Source organism: Natator depressus, chromosome 10 (assembly GCF_965152275.1).
Source record: "Natator depressus isolate rNatDep1 chromosome 10, rNatDep2.hap1, whole genome shotgun sequence".
Taxonomy (NCBI): domain Eukaryota; kingdom Metazoa; phylum Chordata; order Testudines; family Cheloniidae; genus Natator; species Natator depressus.
In genome coordinates this window covers 2,553,935-2,576,171 of record NC_134243.1, presented here as the reverse complement: position 1 = coordinate 2,576,171, position 22,237 = coordinate 2,553,935, and the positions used below count along the sequence as shown (strand labels likewise).

Below are 22,237 nucleotides of genomic sequence, written 5' to 3'. Positions count from 1 at the left end.
CCCTTGGATGGGTTTGGGGTTAAGGCACTGGAATTCAATGCCCAGCGGTGAGACGCCCTAGATGATTTGGGCTAGTCCCTTGGTCTCTCTCTGCCTCAGCTTACATCTGTAAAATAGAGATCATGGTCTTTCCTTCCACCCTTTATTTATCTTGTATATTTTAGATTGTAAGGCCTTCGAGGTAAAGCCTGTCTCTTACCGTATCTGTACAGTGTCTAGTGTAGTAGCACCCTGAGTTTGGCTGGGACTTGAGCTGGTCAAAGGTTTCCAAATTTGGAGTTTTTAATGAAAATTTTCATCAAAATTTTAATTAAAAAAACCCCTTTCAACAAAAATGTTTGGGGTTTTCAACCAATGATGAAGCCTATTAAAAAATTTTGAGGCTTGAAACATTTCTTTGAAATTTCAGAAATATCAGTAAAAGACTTTCAAAGAAGTCCCTATCACTTTTAACTCTTTTTTCCCTCACCAGCTGTAGTTGGGACTGTCAAGTAATTACAGGCAGCCCAGGTAGTGACACCTCTAATTAAGGTTGGCAGACATTTTCCGTTATAAGACCATGTTTGCAGTTGCTTGAATTTTGTCAAACCTAACTCTTCCAGGCTAAAGTTTTTCTTGCCAGCTGTCGGCATCAGGCCAAATTTTTTTGAAAAGCTTCAGTTAAAATGATTCAGACAGTTCTGTGAACAAGATTAGGGAAAATATGTTGTTTAGCCGGTTAGAACTGTTTCAGTGAGACACTGTAGCACCTCCATGCTTTGGAGAAGAGGCTTGACATTTGGCAGAGGGTCACCCTGGTGTCAGGGAGGTGCCTTTTGCCATCCCTCTGAAAATATGCCCGAATTTTGCCAAGTTATAAACATCTGAAAAAAATCCCAGTTTGCACATGCTCAGCAGAGTCGTGTTAGAGTTTGACCACTAAATTCTCTGAAGATTCTGTCTGCACTGAGCATGCTCCAGCGCCTGACTCGAATGCAGAGGGCTGAGGAACAGGCTCTGCAGGGGAAGAGATGCAGGGTGAGTGAAGCAAGGAAAGGAGCCTGGGGGAAGGGGCTTAGGAGCAGGAGATGGGATGGAAGACAGCAGCAGGAGCAGAGGGGGGGCAGAAGATGGAGGGGAAATAGTAGGAACAAGGGTGGGAGAGGGGCAGGAGCCAGGGGTGGAGGGATGAAGGCATAGCAGGGAAGGGGATGAGCTGCAAGGGCGTAAGACAGAAACAGGAGGAAAAGGCCCGGCATCTCCTGGCAATGGGAATAGGTGCGCACTTTCCAACTTCTGCAACCAGTAAGATCAGTGTCCCACAGACATCAGGCTCTCCAACAGCCCTGATTCATAGATATTTAGGTCAGAAGGGACCATTATGATCATCTAGTCTGACCTCCTGCACAACGCAGGCCACAGAATTTCACCCACCACTCCTGCAAAAAACCTCTCACCTATGTCTGTGCTATTGAAGTCCTCAAATCGTGGTTTAAAGACTTCAAGGAGCACAGTCTTCCCTTTGCCCTGAATGATGCAGGGGTCCTGTGGAAAGGATAGCAGGTGACCATGTAGTGAATGACTCGATCTTAACACACATGCACAAGGGGGACAAATGAAGGTGGCAACCTTAAGGCTGGCATTTCCTCACTTTTGAGTGAGTGACTTCACACCCTTAGTGTGAGGGGTTCTTTATGCAATAAATAATCACGTCCGGCCTCTTGTTTAGAACCGTTTGTCTGCGGTCTGATTGGACGACGAACACCAAGCAGTATAGGTAGCATGTGGTGGAGTGGCCAGTCACACCATTAATGTCTAAAGAGGCAGTTGAAGGGAATTGGCTTTTGAAAAAAGCGTAGGCTGGCATACAGGAGCATACAGCGCTCATCAAACAACAGTGAGTAAGAGATGTGCGATGCTGCTTGCAGTGACTCAGCTGCGTGAGGACCAACCGCAGCGCCGGCTGTTCGGAAACCAGGGCATGCGCCCCAGACTGGCTGTGAGGTCTGCACTTAGCTTTCACCGACCAGTTATCAAGTGTAAACTCCTCAGGCACCACAACAGCCTCAACACAGAGTCAGACAGGCCCCTTGGGTATCCCCGATCTAGCTCCCCGCTCGCCTGAGCGCACCGCTATGATAGCCGGTCCTTCACACCAAGAATCACAGCAATATCCAGGGTACTCCCGCTGCCAAAGCACCAGTCACTTAACCCTGGTCCCTTGCACCTCCGACATCATGGCAAAGGCCACACTTGTGGCCAATTCTATAATAATCTATCTAAAGAGTTATTAAATAGGAAGAGGAAATCTAGAGAATTATTTACAAGGTTAAAGCTGGTTAACGTAAGTACACAAATGAGTTACCATCTTAAATTTCACAAAGTCCTAGAGCTTGCTTATTATAAAAGCTTCTACCCATCCTTTAGGGCTCACCCAGGCTAAGCAGCTGTGGAGTTCTTGCTTATGTCTAGAAAAACCTTGACCCCAAGCGTCCAAGCAGCATAGGGGTACCAAGTTCCTGTTTGGGGGGTTTATCCCCTGCCTGCCATGTGCTCTGTGCTGCAAAGTCAGCTGATAGGAGGAACCCACTTGCATGACTCACTTTCATGGGCAGAGCAGGGAACTTGTGGGGAGAAAGCAAAACAACAAACATCTTTTGTGCTCTTTCATGTTCCACAGTAGTCTGCCTGATGTCAATGGACCTTTACTGCTGGGCAGCAAATAAGACCTTCTGTAGGAGATCAGCCCTTCATGCTAATTAATGTCTCTCCTGTCTGGTTATTTACACCGTTAGAGGCTCACAATACAACCACTCAAATATTCCCTTACAATATGGGATACAGAGGCTATAAGTGGGATTAGTGCAGGCAGAAACTCACAAGCATTCAATAATCTAAACACATTCTTATACCTCTTTTGACACGGCCAACACGCAAGTCAGCCAGACGGATTCCAGCCAGGTATTTGCCAGTGTTCCATTGAGACATGGAGACCTTGGCATGAACTGGCACCTGGTCTGCCAGCTTCATGTGTTCATAACAATCTGTGTCTCTTCACAGAGAATTTTTGTACAGAAATAAAGGACCAAAGTCATGAAATAATTTATTCCCTATGGGTGAAGTTCATCTGTTGGCAGTCTGCCCAGTGCCGAATCGTACGCTGTGAAGAGCTGACCATCTCTAATGAAGAATTGGGTCATTTGGTGGTAAGCTCTCGGATTTGACTTATGGCTGATTTTTTAAAAATTAATGATCTCCATGCAGGCAAACAAATGAGAATTTAAAAAAAGATTTGCTAGAATTGTATTAATTTACAAGGATAAACTCAATCATTGAGCTCATTAATTTTAACATAGTTTATTTACACTGACTCTGCTCACTCACTAATTTCTCTATCATAGTTAATGTTTTAAATAAAATCCATGTTTATTGTTTAAAGATAAAATACAACATGGTGGCCACAGAAATTCTGATTAGCTAGCTCTTCTTGGACTCGATACAAAACCACTGAAGTCAATGGGCGTCTTTCCTTTGATTTCAGTGGCCTCTGGAGGAGACCCCTGCTCACCATAATGTTAAAAGAAAAGGAGTACTTGTGGCACCTTAGAGACTAACCAATTTATTTGAGCATGAGCTTTCGTGAGCTACAGCTCACTTCATCGGATGCATCCGATGAAGTGAGCTGTAGCTCATGAAAGCTCATGCTCAAATAAATTGGTTAGTCTCTAAGGTGCCACAAGTACTCCTTTTCTTTTTGCGAATACAGACTAACACGGCTGTTACTCTGAAACCTGTCATAATGTTAAAGTGACACTTCCAACCTGCCCTGACCTACCACTGGGGACTGAATTTAGTATCTCTGACCTTACTATCTCTGAATTTAGTATCTCTTTCCAGAAAGAGGCTTTCAGAGGCATATTGAAGCTTAGTAGCGATAATTCAATTCTCCCTATCCTCTGCATTTTAATTTGACTTTATATTATATTAAGAAATAATTGTGGGTGGAAAACAAATGTGAATGTGATGAGCTACACTTTCAGCCACTCCCTCTCTTGGCAGCTTTCCGTTCAAGCTGCAAGTCTCTCATATCTTAGTACCTGTTAGTTATTGATATAAAGATTATTGTTGACATTCTTAGATGTGATTGCATTTACTGGGATCAGACCAGTGCCTGATCCTTCCATGACAAGTTGCCTCACCTGTTATAGGTTCTCCGTCATCCCTGGTGTTGAAGTCAGTGGAGTTACACTGGTGATTAGTTTGGCCCATAGACTCTGTGCTATGACTGTCCCTCAGACATGCAGAGTGTTGCCTGATCTCCCAGCTCTCACTTTGAGGCTTGACAGGTTCTTGTCCCAAGATCAGGCCCAGTATTCTTCAAGGCCACAGATACTGAACCACAAGAGTGCTGTAGCAACGAATTGACGTATATGATAATAAGTTGAGATCATGGATATACTCACCTACAGGAGAAGGACGCCCCTTTATTAGTAGAGTGAGAAAATACAAATAAAGAAGAGGGAGAAACTCCTACTGAACCTGCATCAGACATTGTGGAAAAGAGAGAAGGGCTTTTCCAACCTGAATACCAACAAACACTGAGGCCTGCTCTGCCTTGGGGTAAATGCGTATGAGTGAGCCCAAAGCGAAAACACAGTGAAGACAAGGCACTTTAACAACCACAAAGTAAGCCAGGCAAGTTCAGCACTGTGGGTTCACCTTGCCTTTGCCTCACTGTAACACTGAAGAGCCTGGTCTTCACTATGGTGTTACATGGGGACAGCTCACACACTAGTTACCTACGGTAAAAAACACACCTTCTTTAGCGTGAAGACAAGGCCTCCAAGGCATCTATGTCATTCTCCAAAGCAAACTAAGGGAATGTGATCTAACGGAAATCACTATAAGGTGGATGCACTACTGGTTGAAAGATCATACTAGAGCAGTTATCAAAGGTTGGCTGTCAAGTGGGAGGGTGTATCTAGTGGGGTCCCACAGGGGTCAGTCTTGGGTCCAGTACTAGTCAATATGTTCATTAATGACGTGGATAACGGAGTCGAGCATATTCCTATGTAAATTGCAGATGACACCAAGCTGGGAGGGGTTGCAAGCACTTTGGAGGACAGGATTAGAATTCAAAACAACCTTGACAAATTGGAGAATTGGTCTGAATTCAGAAAAATGAAATTCAGTAAAGAACATGTACAAAGTACTACACTTAGAAAGGACAAATCAAATACGCAGCTACAAACTGGGGGATAACCGTGTAGGTGGTCGTACTGCTGAACAGGATCTGGGGGTGATAGTGGATCACAAACTGAATATGAGTCAACAGGGTGATGCAGCTGCAAAAAAGGCTAATATCATTCCAGGGTGCAGTAACAGGAGTGCTGTAGGTAAGACACAGGAGGTAATTGTCCTCTACCTGGCAGAGGTGAGGTCCCAGCTAGGGGACTGCATCCAATTCTGGGCGCCACAATTTAGGAAAGAGGTGGACAAATTGGAAAGAGTTCAGAGGACAGCAACAAAAATGATAAAAGGCTTAGAAAACCTGACCTATGAGGAAAGGTTAAAAGAATCGGGCATGTTTCATCTCGAGAAAAGAACACTGAGAAGGGGACCTGATAGTCTTCAACTACATTAAGGGCTGTTAGAGCCCGGTGAGCAATTGTTCTCCTTGAGTACTTAAGGTAGGACAAGAAGTAAGGATCTTAATCTGCGGTAAGAAAGATTTAGGTTAGGCGTTAGGAAAAGCTTTCTAACAATAAGGATAATGAAGGTCTGGAACAGGCTTCCAAGGGAGGTTGTGGAATCCCCATCCTTGGAGGTTTTTAAGAACAGGTTGCACAAAACCTGTCAGGAATGGTCTAGGTTTACTTGGTCCTGCCAGAGCATAGGGGCCTGGACTTGATGACATCTCAAGCTCCCTTCCAGCCCTGCGTTTCTATGATCTTATGCCTGCCTTCATTGGGAGGGAGCCTATGTACCAAACACCTGTTGGTTGGACTTTCTTATCATCCTGAATAAATACCCATGAAAATCCCATCTTTTACCCATTTGCAAGAACAATTCCCTTCCCTTCCCTGCTCAATTCAACACATGCCAAAAGTTTGGATAGGGGTGGAACTATACAATAGAAAGCAGCCCCAATTTATTCTAATGAAAGACATGAGTGTAAAGCCTTGAACAGGAGTCCTGGAAACTACCCATCATTTTCAAACCTTTTTGGCCTCTTTATTAGTCAGAGTTGTTTTTTGCTTTTCTAAACTACCTTGTGTAGGTTGTAATTATCCCACGGATTCCAGAATGGGGGACAATGATTCACTGTCGAAATGTAGATTCTTTTCTTTTAAGGGACTAAAGCTTTTCCCTGACACATTCTGTTAACCAGTGCTGGCACCCTAGAATTTAGAAATAGCGAAAATCTGTTGGATTAGCCAGGCTACCCCCAATCTAAGGCAGAAGGCCTGTGTCTCGCCTGGGCCTTTGTGTAGCTAAAGTCCGACTATCTCCTGCAGCGTGGGATCCATCACCTCTGTTATTTCATTGAGCTGTATGACAAGGACTGTTTGCCGGCTATCTAGTTCAAACTTTCCAGGATTGGTTCCATTCCTTAATCACCCAAACCAAGCCCCTCCCTGCAAAGGGCAGCTCCCCTATTCCTGGGCTGACATAGCATGCAGTGAAGGACAGGAGCACCGACGGCAGAATGGACGGGCACGGGCACAGGCTGGGCAAGCTGGCCCCAGCAGGCACAGCTCTACCAAACGGCTTGCGAGGGTCAGAGTGAGGAACTGGACCCCAGGGAATTCAGGGCTTTCTGGATTAATAGTTGGGTTATTTATCTCCTGACACTGATTTGTATCCCCATTGTGTCCCATCATAGAATCATAGAATCATAGAATATCAGGGTTGGAAGGGACCCCAGAAGGTCATCTAGTCCAACCCCCTGCTCGAAGCAGGACCAATTCCCAGTTAAATCATCCCAGCCAGGGCTTTGTCAAGCCTGACCTTAAAAACCTCTAAGGAAGGAGATTCTACCACCTCCCTAGGTAACGCATTCCAGTGTTTCACCACCCTCTTAGTGAAAAAGTTTTTCCTAATATCCAATCTAAACCTCCCCCATTGCAACTTGAGACCATTACTCCTCGTTCTGTCATCTGCTACCATTGAGAACAGTCTAGAGCCATCCTCTTTGGAACCCCCTTTCAGGTAGTTGAAAGCAGCTATCAAATCCCCCCTCATTCTTCTCTTCTGCAGACTAAACAATCCCAGCTCCCTCAGCCTCTCCTCATAAGTCATGTGCTCTAGACCCCTAATCATTTTTGTTGCCCTTCGCTGGACTCTCTCCAATTTATCCACATCCTTCTTGTAGTGTGGGGCCCAAAACTGGACACAGTACTCCAGATGAGGCCTCACCAGTGTGGGCTTGTTCTGTTATCTCTCTGTATTTGGCTGTAGGCAGGGAGGAATATGGGTTGAATAGGGATTGAGAGTGTCAGCAAATGGTACCACACAGCCCAGGATGGGGGATAGAAAACACACGCCCATGCGGTGCGGTATTGCAGTGCAGCCCACAGAGCAGCCTCCACGCCAGGAACTTTGGGGGGATTCTTCTACAGGCGGCCTCCTCTAGGGCACTGTCGCTTTTTGCTCTTTCCCTCCTGGGCTGTGAAGGGGTTTTTTAATTCAGGTGCCGAAGCACTCTGCAGCTGGTACATAAACCTGTTAGAACTTTGTTTTGAAAAACATTGTATTTTTTCCCTGGGGGGAAAATGAATCAAGACCTGCTTCCTCCGCCCTCCCAGAGCAAGGTGCATAAACATCATAATCCAGTCAAAAAACCCAGGGCCTGCTCTGCGGAGGAGGAGCTCCTGTTGACTTCAGCTGGAGTTGTAAATGCGCTAGAAATCAAGCACCAGCATTATTCTCTCTCTCACACACACATATTGCCAGTTTGCACATCCATTGTCTGTAAGACTCCTTGCAAAGTGCAGAAATGTGCAGATTAGTTAGTAAATGAACAAACACAAATTTAAAAACACGACCGGCCATGATGATGCATCACATCATAGACTTTGTTCATTACTTTTGACAACTGTAGCAATTTAGATCTGCTTGTCTCTAACATGAGGAATGTGGTGTGCTATATTTGGTACAAATACTGAAGTCCTCACTACATCTGAGACCCCACTACCGCTCCGCTCTCAGATCTTTGCTGAGGAGCAGGGGTAGAACACTAGATTAAAGGGATTTAATCCTGCAGTCAGATCAGTGCAGTCACAAGTGTCTGCCTGCACAAATCCATTTTCTAGGGCCCTGACTGAATTGCGCAGGTCAGCGTAATTCTACAGCAGACACACAAACCTGCTTCTCCCTCTCTGGGCTTTGCCCTCTTCCCCACTAATCCTCAGCCTTGGTGCTTTCTTGTGCTGTTTTCTGGCTGACCCTGCCACCATTGGTCTATTGCACGATGTCTCTCGGTGCCTTTGCCCATAAGGGACTGGACCTCCAAAGGCGAACGCTGACTGAGTGATTGATTTGGTGGCAGGGTTTGGTTTTTTCCCCAAACAAAACTCCTTGTGAAAGTGTGTGTGTGCGTGTGTGTGTGTCTAGATGAAACCCCTTAGACTCAAAACTGAATCATTGCACACAGACTGCCTTATGTGGGGGGGGGGGGAGGGGGAGAGAGAGAGTGACAATGAGTCAAACTTTGCTCTCAGTTACACTGGTGTAAATCTGGAGTAAAGTCACTGAGGTGAATGGAGATATTCTGGATTTATAGCTCAGAGAGTATGCTTTGGCTGTGTGTGTGAGTGTGTGTGAGTGTGAGAGAGAGAGAGAGAGATCTATCTAAAGAAGGAGAGCGAGTGCTGCTCATTGGAGATAGTAACAGAGAGGTTTTGGTTTTTTTAAACCATCTCACATGGCTCATCTTAATTTAGCTGCTCCCCAGTGTAATTTATGCAAACAGATGCATATGTAAAGAGACAACAAGCAATGCTCTGAAGCATGCAAAGAAAATCAATTTCATCACAAGGACAGGCTGCTGCCCTATGTCCATGAGGTTTCCTGGGCTATGGGAAAGACTAAGACATAAAAAATCTAGCCACGTACTGGTCCTTCTCCAAGGCCTGTGCAGGCTGTATTGCCCTTGGCTCTAGCAGCTGCTCTCGGTTGATTGTTCTCGGCCATCGGTTTGGGACGTTTGTAGCACAATCTCACCGGGCTCTGCCTGCATCTTCGTTAGCTGTTTGCATTGTCTCTGACGAAGCTGGTCAATACTGAAGACTTTGCAATGTGGGAGGCAAACAAGAGGCTTGATTGTTTGAGATGAGGAAAGGAAGAGGTGGCATCAGTGGCTGCTTTGCGCAGGCCTCACTGTAGGAGGGTAATGTCTAAAACGCAGAGTCCAGGCAGAGAAGAAAATCTAGCTCACGGGAATGCAAATTGTCTACAGGGCAGAGTAGCTCATGTGGATCTTTTTAGGCTTGAAAGAGGAGCTGCGGGGAGCCGTGTTACTTCTCATCTCTGGATAATTGATATCAATAACTCGGCAGGGGTTTGCCAGGCTAGCCAGCTTATCCTGAATGTGCAGGGACAGGGCCCTGAGTCGGCTCCACCTGCACAGGTGTAAATCAGAAGGAACCTCATAGAAGCTGATGGGGTTGCAGTGGTGTAAGTGAGAGGAGCATCAAGCCCAATGTCACAATTATGTCACTGCAGTTAGATGGACAGAGCCTGCTCAGGGGGATGAGTCATGGAACCATGCGCTGTAGGTCACTGCTTCAGCCCCAGCTGGGTTTTCTAGGGACTGACAAGCACTGCAGGCTCATGGCTGCTTGGTGTCGCCCTTTCCATATTTATTTATTTTAATATTTCCACATAAATCGCTCTGCCCAGACTCTTGAACGTTGTGGTTGTTTTTCTCATGGCGTATTACAGACAGGTAGTAGAATAAGGCTAAAAAGATGCAGCTAATCACTGAGTATCAAAATCACACAAAAGGGGTTTTCTCCCAAATGTCCCAGGGCTGCCAAGTAGCATGAATCTTAGAAAGGGAAAGTAATAATCATTGTCTTTCTGTCTCCCTAGGCATGGTGCGGGGGGGGGGGGGGGAAGAAAAGGTCTAATATCCCAACATTTTGGCATTTAACTGTCTATTAAGAGATACGGTAACAAATTCTATTCAGAGTTTATTTTCAGACAACAACAATAATAAAGGTTACAATGTCTCCTTCTTGTAGAATTGGGATGGCAAGAAACCCTTAGCGTTATCAGTTATAAACCAAGGACTCAGTGGATACCACAGAGGGCTGGGACTTGGAAAACTGGGTTCTATTCCCGGCTCAGCCGCTGGTCTGCTGGGTGACCTTAGGTGGTTCCCTTCACCTCTCTGTGCCTCAGCTTCCCATCTTTACAATGGGGATGATGATCCTGACCTCCTTTGTAAAGTGCTTTGAAATCTACTGATGAAAAGCACTTGGCATTGTTATCCTTAAGTAGCCCGAGTTTAGTGGGGTGCACATGGACCTCAGGTCTCAAGTTCAGACCTTCACGCAAGATATTTCCTCCTTCCGCCTGAGATCTTGTACCAGCGTGCAGGAGGATGGAGATTTTCTTCGCATTTAGGGAAGCCTGACTCATGGCTTTGCACACTGAAAACAATAACGCCCTGACTCATGGCTTTGCACACTGAAAACAATAATGGCAGTGTGGCCACTCCCAAGGGTTCAAAAATCAGGAGTCCAGTCCCTCAGAATCATGGCATCAGTTGAAAAGCACGAGATTTTTAAAATCGCACCTCTGCGCTTCTCTTTGCTTGTTTTCTGACTTTTGAACCTTTAGGGGTTATGTTTTCAAGCTTATCTCCACCGCCAGGAGAGCTAAGAATGTACTTTTGTTAATGACAGCGGAGATTCTGGGGTATTCACGTTGCTCTGGAATCTAAGGCTGTACGAAAACCCCTAAATGTTACCAGCCTTGAGCTAGAATCATGAGTGCTAACAGGACTCTCGTCACCCTGCCTTCTCTGACCTGCGCACGGCAGCAGCGTATTCCTCTAACAAAAATCAATACAAACAGACTAAACCAACCCCAGCCAAAACCCGACCAAAGCAAACCGCTCCACTGATGAGAGAGAGCCAAACGTGACAGAGGTTAGTGAGATATCATTTAATGTACAACTGGAAGGTGCTCAGACAATGCGATAGTGGTGGGGGATGCGGGGTAAGAACCAGAACAGAAGAGCCTGGCAGAGGGGGCTTTCTTTTTAAAGCCAGGGAAATACAAATTGCACTATATGAGTCCTGCTTGTCTAAATTAAAAACAATGCTTCCTAGTAGCGAGGGCTCACTGTAGTAAGAAAGTCTAGAGTCACTGGGCAAATTTACTGTGCAGTCCCTGCTGCCCAGATGATCAAACTCATGTGCACGGTGGATGCATATGAAAAGTTTCTTGGAAGAATCTGCCAATATGAGCAAGGTTCCCTGCTAGTAAATGGGAATGCTGCAAGGACCTGTCATCTAGCTCAGTGTTTCTCAACTTTTTTGATACCACGGACTGGCTTGCTGCTTTCCTAACCTGGGTCAGGGAGAGCTCAGGGACCAGTGCTGGTCCATGGACCGGTCATTGAGAAACAGTGCCCTAGCTCACAAAGGACACGGGAACACTGGATTAACGCAGGTGATTGTTAATATATAGGGCCTGATCCAAAGCCCACTGAAGTCAATAGAAAGTATTCTTTAGTCTTTCTGTGGACTTGGATCTTGCATCAGGCTGTTGGTGTTGAGAAAGGTGCTGGACCCTGGGGGTTCCTCTGGAGCATGAAGTCTTCCCCATCTCCACAGAACAAACACAGCACAAAGACCATGCAAGTTGCATCTACCCCCTGCCGATGTACCTCATCCTGGACCCAGCAGCCAAGATTTTCAGAAGTAACTCGCAATTTTGGAGGCCCAACTCGAGACCCATCAACAGAACCTGATTCTCAGAAAGTGCTGAGCAACTGGCTTTTATGCTGTCTTGAGCGGAGAACCCAAAATCCAGGCACCCCCTTTGCACAGATCACTTCCAAAAATCTTAGCCAGAGGGTCCACCTCAAAGGGCAAGAGGGCAGTTCAGTCTCCAGGGCCTTCGCTTCTCTGCTGAATCCGCCAGCCGGTTCTGATGCTGGGTGTAGTGACATGAGTCTTGACAATACAGTTAAATAACCCGAGCTGCTCCTGTTCCCTTTACCTCTTGCTGACAGGTTCCTTCAACAGCCCTCTCGTCAGTGTGCCATCCCACTCCTCCACACCTGACCAGGCTCAGTCGGAACTCAGAGGAGGACCAGGGCAAGCAATGCTGTTTAGTGTGCGGTTACCCTGCCTCAAATGTAATGCAAACTGATGGTAGAGTATCACGCCCCAGTGCCCAGCCAAGCGTTATATTGACAGCGCCGCACTCCTGGGCGATACAGCGTGATGGGGGAGCCGCGGAACAGGGATGAACACTCAGCTGGAGAGGGGAGGATTCACCGGTGAACTCTCTCTGCTCCCCAGTTTGTGAATTTCACACCAGGCACTTCCTCCCGTTTTCTTTTTACTGCCCTGTCTGGCTGCTGAATTGTTGATATTTAATATGACTGGGCTCTCCAGGGGAATTCCTCCCGAGGCAGGCAAAGCATAGTTCTGGTGATGGAGAAATGAAAAGCACGGCAACATATTTCCTAGGTCCCTGGGTATCTAGCAAGCTATCTGCTCATCCCCGTCCCCCCACATCTCAGGACCTGGCTCACGATTGTATAGATGCACAGGAAAGCACTGATAATTCACAAAGGTGACATGCTCATGAGGGTGAAGGTCACTGGAAACCTCAAGGGAATTGTGCAGTGGGCACCCACGCGCTCTGGGAAAGGAAGGGAAGGGTACTGTACCAAATACATGCATGCCTCAGGTCTCCTGGGTATCACTCTGCTGATGTGTGCAATGGTCATGGCAGTTGTGGCACTAGAACTTGTATCCCCTTATGCCAGACTACAGGCCCTTGTCATATATGAGCTAACGGAGAATCTCCCTTAGCTCTTTCCAGCGTATGGCTCTGACACACAGTTGAGCAGTTCTGATTGCACCCATTAGAGGGCAGTGTGTACACACACACACGGACACATGCGCACACACACACACTTGTTCAGGTCAATATACTGTACCAACACTTATTGGTGTAGCACAGGGGTTCTCAAACTGGGGTCAGGACCCCTCAGGGAGTCACGAGGTTATGACCTGGGGGGGTCGTGAGCTGTCAGCCTCCACTCCAAACCCCGCTTCGCCTCCAGCTTTTATAATAGTGTTAAGTATTAAAAAGTGTTTTTAATTTATAAGGGGGGTCAGGCTTGCTGGGTGAAAGGGGTCATCACTACAAATGTTTGAGAACCACTGCTGTAGGGGAATGAAGCATCAGTTGACCAAAGGTGGCTGCCTGCCATTGTTCTTACAGTTAACACCCCAGGGCCCATCATTTGGTATAGTTACTGGATTGCATCTGGGTGTCTAGAAAGAGTGCCAGTTATGTTCTTATGGGGGCCACCCCACTTTTTTGGCGAATGCCAATTTCATACAGGGTGCCCTGTGTTAGGTGTTAGCAATGCCGATGTTCCCTCATGCGGAGGAGATGTAGACCCCCGAATTACACGTTTGGCTCTAAGTGAGGGAGAAACCGGTATCCAGGCCGGGGGCCCTAAGTCTGCAGAGATCACACTGACTCCGGATCACAAAAATTCTGGCAATAATTTTCTTCTCAAAGCTCCGTGGTTCACTGTTAAGCCCCCACCCCCACCCCTTTCTTCTCCAGCGGTGTCCCCAGGCCTCCAAAGGGGATTTTGATTTTTTGGAGGGTGTTACTGCAGCATCACTGTTCGGCAGGAGGCTGAGGAGCAGAGTGTGCAAAGCCCTTTTCAGCCGTCTCTTACCAGAGATATTGGCTTTTTTATGATGTATGACACCAGAGGAGAAAAAAGATGCCTTCCCATTTGATTGTCTGACAGAGGCTCCAAACACCCAGTGAAAAGGGAAGCTTGTGGGAAAGCTGGTCGTGGCTTTGGCTTGTGGATTCTGCCATCGCCACCAGTGTTAGTGGGTTTGGACTGGGCCTGCTGTGGCCACAGATCCATCGCCGGGGGTGAACTCCTGCAGAGTCCAAGCTAGCGTCCATTGCAATCCAGCGGCAAACTTCCCACTGGTTTCAATGAGGGCAGGAGCCAGTCCACAGAGAGCATGCAGGGCTGGAGAACTGAGGCACTGTCTGTGTGCGTGAGAGAGGGAGAGAGCGCTAACCCTGACACAGGCTCTCTCCCCGCCCCCCTCACTTTTGCAACATAGACAAAGTCTTCCCTAAGTAAAACACCGTTAGCAGCTCACTGAGGAGAGGAGCTGTTCTCTCGCTGGAGGGTAATGAGGCCACTGACCCAGAGTGCGAGGGGAGCTGCAGGAGCTCTGAAAGGCTTTCTCTGGAGAGCAAGGAGTCACAAGTAGGCCAGCATGCTGTCAGCCCTGCTGAAAGTGCACAGCCATTTAGCACATTTGTCAAACAGCCCCGGGGAGCCTGTGGCAGTAGCCAATGGTGGATACAGTGTGCCAGGGCGGGGAAGATTGAGCTTGTGCCGTGTGTTCTTTATAACCATCTGCATGAGGTTGGCAGCGTCTGCCTGAATCTCTCTGCCCATTAGTTGGCCTAGATCCTGCCAAGAAAGGATTAAGTGGGTTCTGCTGGCTCACTGATCCCGGCTGCACTACACTGGAAATTTTCGAAGAACGTCCCACTCTGATTCAGCTCCACCCATCTTAGTAGTGGTGGGAGCCCTAGTGTAGCGCTTTGAGCACCATGTCATGTAACCCTGCTCAGAGCCCATTCACACGGAAGCTTCCAAGGTAGATAACGTGTGGATTGCTGAACCAATAATAGCAACCCTAGGACATTTTTGGAAAGTTTTCCTAGTGTAGACAGAGCCAGTGAGGCAAGAGGTTCGCTACCCTACCCAGATAGCCACTCCCACCTCCCTTCTGTCTGAGGAAAGAGGATCTAGGGTATGGGCTGAGCAGTCCTGGGGGAAGAACACTCATTTGGGTGATGTTTCAAGATGCTGCTTATGTGATTCAAACCAGTTCTTCTGTCCTTGATTGCAAATATGTCTACAAAATACACAGCGAACGCAAATGACAAACAATGAACCTCCAAATCACTTTGCTTTGAATCCTGTTCCAGCTTTCCTGGGGTCCACTAGCATGCCCTTGAATAAAACATCACCTGCACCAAGATTAAGACAAGCAGAGAGAAGAGTTAGTCCTGCTGCTGCAGCAGATGAGGAAAGCCCTGGTTCTCTCTGGAGTGAACTTACTCTTCTAGCCCAAGCGTCTCCCTGAGCAGCATCACACAAGCTGACATTCTGGTAGACAGCGGGCAGTTGTCATTTCCAGGGGTCTGGCCAGGGAAGTATTGTGTGTGGTGATAAGCTAAGTTACCTAATCAAAATTCACATGAACGGGGAGAGAAAATTACTGAGATCCACCACAGGGACAGCTAGGAAGAGGATGAATAATGGCAGAAGCCTTCTGCCTTTTCTCAATCCCTCCTGGCCAGTGTATGAATTAAACCCAGCACAATATGACTCAGTTACATTAAGCAGTGACAGTGGCATCTCCGATGCATGCATCATCTGTGGGAATTACTTCGAGAAAGCTGGCAAGCCCCAGAATCACAAGCGTGGGGTTCTGTTCGTAGGAGCCCTGGTTCCCCCTGCCTGGATTCTGGGCACATGCAGGGGAGTTCTGACTTACCCCAGGAAGAGGAGAGGATTGCCCTGTGATGTGAGTACAAGTCTGCCCTACATTTTTACAAGTGGCCACTTATTGTGGATGTCCCATTTTGGGGCGTCCAGCTTCGGACACTCAGGTCCTGACTTTCAGAGGTGTTGTGTACCTGCAGCTCCATTTGACCCCACTGAAATTCCGCCACTTCTGAATTTGGCCCACACCCAGAGGCCCATTTTAAAAATGAAGTGAAGCTGCAAAATTTGGATCCAGAACAGTGTCTCAACTCCCCCTCCCCCAAAGGTTCAAAGATTATTAGAACTGGGGTGCAGCTCAGGGACAACTTGCAAAATTTCGACCTGGGTTTGGATTTTGAACACACTCAAATTTTGCAGTGTTGGTTTGGACGTCTTCTGGAGGTCTGTGGATATGCATTGCAAAGCGACTGTAATATAGCTCCATGCGTGGTGCAGTCTGCCCATGTGACCATGAATGGTCAAGGGAGGTCCTTAGAGCACCGAGCAATTTCAGAGCTGGTCAGAGGTTTTCTGGCCTTCACTGCTGTGCACTCGTGCACAGAGATTGTCATACCAGATCAGAACGGGGGTCCACCTGGCCCAGTGATCCACCCCTGACAGTGGCCAGGACTAGCTGCATCAAGAAGGGGCAAAAAGCCCTGCAGGAGAGCCTTAGGGAATAAGCTGTGTGTGTAGGAAGCACCTTCCTTCCTATCCCAGCTCCTCAGCGGTTGGCTTAGGCCCTGAAAGAGAAAGGTTTATCTCCCTTATTTGTTTATTTTCCCTTTAAGGTAGGCAAACACCCTAACATCCCAGGGTAATTGCTTTCCACTACAGTGGTGCTGGTTCCACTTAGGAGCAGTAAAGGAAACTCAGTGGAGAACTCTGTAGCAGACTGAGGAGGATGCAGTGCACAGTCTGAGGGGATGCAGTGCACAGTCCCAGGGGGACGCAGTGCATAGGCTGAGGATTAGTCTTAGCAGATGGGAAAGGGGGAACCTGCTGTCAAACTTATTTGATGTTCGGTTTTCAATCCTACGGGAGTTTTAGGTAAGTCCTAAACCCCCTGGGTCCAAAAGACATGTGAATGCTTCTTCATCCAGAGCCAGGATTCCCTGACACTGGGGCATGTTCTAGTCCCTGCTTTGCTTTGTTAGGCACGGAACTCACCGCTGCAGGTTTAGCTCTAGTTATCCAAGTATCAAACGTACGCTCTCTACAACTACACTATCCGGGATAAAGGCGAGGAATCCTCAGGCATGACCTGATTCCCAGCTGGGGTCAGGAAAAAATTCCTCAATATTATGGGGGTTTGACACCTTCTCCTGGATCATCAGGCACTGATCATTGGCAGAATCATAGAATCATAGAATCATAGAATATCAGGGTTGGAAGGGACCCCAGAAGGTCATCTAGTCCAACCCCCTGCTCGAAGCAGGACCAATTCCCAGTTAAATCATCCCAGCCAGGGCTTTGTCAAGCCTGACCTTAAAAACCTCTAAGGAAGGAGATTCTACCACCTCCCTAGGTAACGCATTCCAGTGTTTCACCACCCTCTTAGTGAAAAAGTTTTTCCTAATATCCAATCTAAACCTCCCCCATTGCAACTTGAGACCATTACTCCTCGTTCTGTCATCTGCTACCATTGAGAACAGTCTAGAGCCATCCTCTTTGGAACCCCCTTTCAGGTAGTTGAAAGCAGCTATCAAATCCCCCCTCATTCTTCTCTTCTGCAGACTAAACAATCCCAGCTCCCTCAGCCTCTCCTCGTAAGTCATGTGCTCTAGACCCCTAATCATTTTTGTTGCCCTTCGCTGGACTCTCTCCAATTTATCCACATCCTTCTTGTAGTGTGGGGCCCAAAACTGGACACAGTACTCCAGATGAGGCCTCACCAGTGTCGAATAGAGGGGAACGATCACGTCCCTCGATCTGCTCGCTATGCCCCTACATATACATCCCAAAATGCCATTGGCCTTCTTGGCAACAAGGGCACACTGTTGGCTCATATCCAGCTTCTCGTCCACTGTCACCCCTAGGTCCTTTTCCGCAGAACTGCTGCCTAGCCATTCGGTCCCTAGTCTGTAGCGGTGCATTGGATTCTTCCATCCTAAGTGCAGGACCCTGCACTTATCCTTATTGAACCTCATCAGATTTCTTTTGGCCCAATCCTCCAATTTGTCTAGGTCCTTCTGTATCCTATCCCTCCCCTCCAGCGTATCTACCACTCCTCCCAGTTTAGTATCATCTGCAAATTTGCTGAGAGTGCAATCCACACCATCCTCCAGATCATTTATGAAGATATTGAACAAAACCGGCCCCAGGACCGACCCCTGGGGCACTCCACTTGACACCGGCTGCCAACTAGACATGGAGCCATTTATCACTACCCGTTGAGCCCGACAATCTAGCCAGCTTTCTACCCACCTTATAGTGCATTCATCTAGCCCATACTTCCTTAACTTGCTGACAAGAATACTGTGGGAGACCGTGTCAAAAGCTTTGCTAAAGTCAAGAAACAATACATCCACTGCTTTCCCTTCATCCACAGAACCAGTAATCTCATCATAAAAGGCGATTAGATTAGTCAGGCATGACCTTCCCTTGGTGAATCCATGCTGACTGTTCCTGATCACTTTCCTCTCATGTAAGTGCTTCAGGATTGATTCTTTGAGGACCTGCTCCATGATTTTTCCAGGGACTGAGGTGAGGCTGACTGGCCTGTAGTTCCCAGGATCCTCCTTCTTCCCTTTTTTAAAGATTGGCACTACATTAGCCTTTTTCCAGTCATCCGGGACTTCCCCCGTTCGCCACGAGTTTTCAAAGATAATGGCCAAGGGCTCTGCAATCACAGCCGCCAATTCCTTCAGCACTCTCGGATGTAACTCGTCCGGCCCCATGGACTTGTGCACGTCCAGCTTTTCTAAATAGTCCCTAACCACCTCTATCTCCACAGAGGGCTGGCCATCTCTTCCCCATTCTGTGATGCCCAGCGCAGCAGTCTGGGAGCTGACCTTGTTAGTGAAAACAGAGGCAAAAAAAGCATTGAGTACATTAGCTTTTTCCACATCCTCTGTCACTAGGTTGCCTCCCTCATTCAGTAAGGGGCCCACACTTTCCTTGGCTTTCTTCTTGTTGCCAACATACCTGAAGAAACCCTTCTTGTTACTCTTGACATCTCTTGCTAGCTGCAGCTCCAGGTGCGATTTGGCCCTCCTTATATCTTTCCTACATGCCCGAGCAATATTTTTATACTCTTCCCTGGTCATATGTCCAACCTTCCACTTCTTGTAAGCTTCTTTTTTATGTTTAAGATCCGCTAGGATTTCACCATTAAGCCAAGCTGGTCGCTTGCCATGTTTACTATTCTTTCGACTCATCGGGATGGTTTGTCTCTGTAACCTCAACAGGGATTCCTTGAAATACAGCCAGCTCTCCTGGACTCCCTTCCCCTTCATGTTAGTCCCCCAGGGGATCCTGGCCATCTGTTCCCTGAGGGAGTCGAAGTCTGCTTTCCTGAAGTCCAGGGTCCGTATCCTGCTGCTTACCTTTCTTCCCTGCGTCAGGATCCTGAACTCAACCAACTCATGGTCACTGCCTCCCAGATTCCCATCCACTTTTGCTTCCCCCACTAATTCTACCCGGTTTGTGAGCAGCAGGTCAAGAAAAGCGCCCCCCCCTAGTTGGCTCCCCTAGCACTTGCGCCAGGAAATTGTCCCCTACGCTTTCCAAAAACTTCCTGGATTGTCTATGCACCGCTGTATTGCTCTCCCAGCAGATATCAGGAAAATTAAAGGCAGAGACTAGCTACCGGACTATTGATCTCACTGGTGGTCTGAGAAGTGGATCGAGAGCTCCCTGTCCTGGATCAAAGGAGTTGGGGTTTGAATTTGTAACACGGATTTATTTTCTCCCACATGTTATTAGGGCTTTGGACTTAAATACCTGCTAACAAGAAAGGGGAACAGCAAAGCGTTTTAAACAGCCTGGTTACAAATACCCTCCCTGCTTGACTCTTCACGCTTTGCTTCCTTGATACCTGTGATGTCATGACGCTACTTGTTCTCTGCAGGCCCACAGGTTTAAAAAAAGGCGGAATTTCTCATGTAGAGGGCAAGCAGGAAAGAGTTCAGTCCAGGCTTTCCTGCTAGAGGATAAAGAAGCAGGAAAGGGCACAAGCCCCACGTTAGTTTCCCTTTGCAGGTCTCCTTTAATAACGGGTGGGTGGCTGGGTGTAACCACCGCACACTGCGGCCTATCAGGAGGACGGGCACTGAGCTGAGTATGTGTGTGAAGCAGTAGTTGCCCCTCGGGAGTAGCCGAGTGCGTGGAGGGCTGTTCCCCATCCCGTCACTCGGGATGTACATACAGGGGGATACCGTAGACACTGCCGCAGCTTCCCTCTTCCTAGACCGCCCTATCTGGGGTGGGGGACAGAGGGAAATGCACACAAAGAGTTGACAGAGAACGGGGGCTACCTCCTGTCCCCATCCCCAGTGCTCCTGAATCAGGGTGAGGGGAGAAGGCCAAGTCTGTGTTTTGGGGGAGCCATCAGCATTTGGGCTCCAGGATGGTTCTCTCTGAATTACACTGTTGTGGTGTTTGCTCAAAAGCTGGGCATTTTTTCTGGGTGTCATGGGACTTAACGGTTGCCACGGTAACTATCTTGGGTTAATGAATAGCGTGGAGTAAAAAATCCTAGATAAATGTCAAAGCATAAAATAGATTCTGCGGGGCGCAGGGCTGGGTGATGGGCAGCTCGGGGAGCGCGTGGCTGGCTTTGCGCACATTACACGGCAGCTGGCGCTGGGAGCCAGAGCTCTCTGTCTGTCTGTCTGTCACTCTCACACCCTCCCTCAACTTCTTCCCCGGGGGCCCTTTCTCACCCCTTCCCTCCCCAGCTCGGCTCTCGCTCCCTCTCTCCCCTTTTCTCTCTTCTGACGATTCCCCTTCCTCAGGGCTTAGCTTCCCCGGGTACACAGTGGCCTGTGCAGCACCTTGGTCCCGCAGCCAGTGGCCTTTGAGTCTGTTCAGCTGGGCCTTAGCACCCTTCTCCTGCAGCTCCTTGGTGAGTCCAGCTCTAGGCACTTTGTTCCCCATCCAAACCAAACAGGGAGCCAGATCTCCTCCCCCAGAGTTGGCCCAGTGCCCCTGTGGTGGGAGGGCAGCAGGGCATGTCAGGAGCATGGCCAGCCCTCCATGCTCTCGCCAGCCCAGGAACTGCCACTGAATCGTATGTCCCTTCCCTTGCAATAGCCTTCTTTCTCCCTGGGGTGGCCCCTTCCCTGCAGCCTGGGCATGAGATCTCGGTAACCTTTATGGCTGCCTAGGACCCTGTGCCCTCTGCCCATGCACCCTAGGGACCTTCCCGGAGACAGCTCTGTCCAGATCCCGTGTCAAGCAGCTCACAGCAGAGTGAGTGCCCCACCTGCCTTCCTTGCTCCCAGCTGAGCAGGCTCTGCCCTGGCAGCAACCCACGCACAGCACACATGAGGGCAGACGGGAGAGCAAAGGCTACCAAGCGGTACCAGATTGCTGGCCTGCTTTGGTCGGTGCTTCCACCACGGCCTGCTGTAGGCTGCGATGGTGTCTTCTGGACCAGCTGCGTAGGGTTGCCCCTTTCGGTTGGATGTATTCCTGGAGGTTTCATCATATGACATAATCTTTCATTAAAGTTTTAAACCCTGGAGACTCCAGGACAATCCTGGAGGGTTGGCAACCCTACTGCTGCATCAGTTAGCACTTGGGCAGACCAAGCCCTGCTGCCTGGATCTGTTTTCTCGTCCCAAGCCCACCTCTGTGGTATCCAGGGAGCTTGCAGGCTTTAGGAATGACACCGCTCCTCCCCACCCCTTCAGCTGTTCAGTTTGTCACATTTTTTGTTCCAGAATGAGGAGCGTGGGTGTGGGTGTGTGTGGGGGGTGTTAGAATTGCAATTTCCAAATACTTTGCTGTCCTGTCAGTATCAGTGGTTGCCCGAGAAGGGACATGCTTTCTACACCAGGCTTAGGAACCTAGGAATTGCCAGATGGTTTCAGACCCAAGGTCCATCTACCCCAGTATCCTGTGGCTGGCAGTGGCCTGTGTCAGCTGCTTTGGGGAAGGTGTAAGATCCCACCAAAGCAGCAGCCATGGGATTAGCTGCCCCCACGTTAGGTCTCATCCTGCTCGCTAAAGCCCTGAAGCTGGAGGTTTCATGTCCCTGCCAAAATGGCTGTTAGCATTAATTACAATAATGCTGGATACTCTTGAGATCCATAGAAATGCACAATCCCTTTGTGAATCTTGTTAAATTCTTGGTGTATTCTCCTGTATACACTACTATGGAATGGCTCCTTCTGTACTTTACCGTCCCCAAAACACACACACACAACACAGGAACTAAAACTATCTGACATGCCAACACGCATGAAACATTGTGGGATGTGAAACATCATGGGAAGCCATGTGGGTTAA

General features: G+C 48.1%; 1 protein-coding gene across 2 annotated transcripts in view; it reads left to right on the top strand.

The window, feature by feature from the left end:
* The window catches only part of CACNG3 (calcium voltage-gated channel auxiliary subunit gamma 3), a 65,244-nt gene that overhangs the window by 27,576 nt on the left and 15,431 nt on the right, over positions 1–22,237 (top strand). The window lies entirely within an intron of this gene.